A 1907-nucleotide genomic window follows, 5' to 3' on the forward strand; every position below is an offset into this window, starting at 1 on the left:
GGTAGATGCTGCAGTTATTAAAAGTTATGATGGAATTATTCTTCATATTTGTTTTGAGGTTCAATGATTTTGGTAGGATTAAACGAATGATTTGTAATGAAATTTATTTAATTTATTGATAATTATTATATTTATGTTCATGGGAAATAGTTATGAAAATTTTGTATGGCAACCGTAAATATAGATTAATATTTAGATGATATAATGAACATGATTGATCAATGTACAGTAAATTGAAAAGACCAGTTTAGGTAGTAATTCCATTATAATAACATTTTGTTTTTTTAAACAAAGGCATCACACACTGTTGTCAGTTATTTGACAAGTATCGATTCAGTAGCATATAGAGAGGTCAAAATAGATCTATTATTTTTCACCAATATTAAAATCCCGTCTCAAAGGAATTACAGAATGCATAAATCACCGAATCAAAGCTTCCTGAACTGACCTGAATTTCTGATTTAGGATCTGTGAATAGACTGATAAAGCCATTCTGATCTTTACTTGGTCAGTTAGAGTCTTATATTTTCCCATCTGATCCTGGTGATGTGTATCTCAATTCTTCCTTTCTGCCTAATTCAAAATGTGAGAAAGCTATGGTCTGTGCTTTCACCATAGATGTGTCTCATGGAAAGACATTTCCCATCCTGTCAGTGATGGAGAAGGGGGAGCACATATGCCCATTTCCAGCCCTGTTTCTCAGACCTTCATAAGCTTGGAGTTTGAGATAAGTGGCATTGCCAAAGCTCAGCTTCTCTGGCCTCAACACATTGATGTGAAGAAAGATTAATTCCCTGAGCACTTTTTGTTTCCTTCCCTTATTTCTAATTTAAGAGTTAGGAATATAAGAATTCTATGAATTCTTGTTTCCTTGCTTTAGATTATGGAGATGGCCTGGATTGACACATTTCTCCTCTCAAGTGTTCCCCAAACCTGCCAGGCTGGAGCTGTCACACAAAGTTGTTCTAAACTTCAGAGCCAGTATGTTCACTTTGTTTCTGCATTAGATAATTTGATTTTTTTCATCAGGGTTGTTATTAGTCTTTCAAACGTCTCAGCCTCGCTTTCTGTTCTCCTGAGCTGATTTTTAAAACATCTTCCAAAAATAAAATAAAACACAAACAAACAAAAACCTAGAGGTTTTACATTTCTCTGGGCCTGAAATGAGCATCCCTAACAAAACACATCTTTCCTAGCTCACTGAGAGTCTCAGCTTTCTGAAGTTAGCGGCAGATTGAAGCGTCCGGGAGTAGTTCAATGAATGTCACAGAGTCATTGTGGCGCAATGCTCACTACCTGTTGAAGGTTAGCTGCCATCAGGGAAATCATTGAATGCACCAAATACTTTTACCAAGGCTTTGTAGGAAAACTGTTTGCAAAACTTTAAGATTTTCTTTTTGCTCAATTTGTTTGTTTTCCAGAGTTTGAGTAATCAAAATTTTAGGGTTTTGCGTTTGCTAGGCAAGTCAGCCTTCACCACTGAGCTCAAACCCCAAACCCAACAGCTTTTGAATAACTAACTTTGGTTTCTTTCTTCAACCTTTTGAACTTGTTAACTCTGAAAACTGCAATAAATAGTGACTTTTGAATGTTTTGGTCTTTTGATGATACCAGAGACTTCTACTTTTCTGTGAACGAAATGCTTTTGAAAAGTCAGGAATTGCTGAGGTACAAGCACTTCTCACTTCAGGAGATGATGTATATGTTATTCTCCCTATTTATGTGACAACATATTTTGGATTAAATCAACCAGTCCATGTTTTGTTTTAGTAGGGACAGGTAGGACACCAGATCTCCGTGAGGAGGGGAATGTGGTGGGCAATGTATGTTCTATTATATGACAGAGCCTGAGGCAGTTTATTTTCTGATTTCTGATCACCTGATTTCTGCTTTCACAAAGACGTGAT

The sequence above is a fragment of the Rattus rattus genome, chromosome 2, assembly GCF_011064425.1.
Source record: "Rattus rattus isolate New Zealand chromosome 2, Rrattus_CSIRO_v1, whole genome shotgun sequence".
NCBI lineage: Eukaryota > Metazoa > Chordata > Mammalia > Rodentia > Muridae > Rattus > Rattus rattus.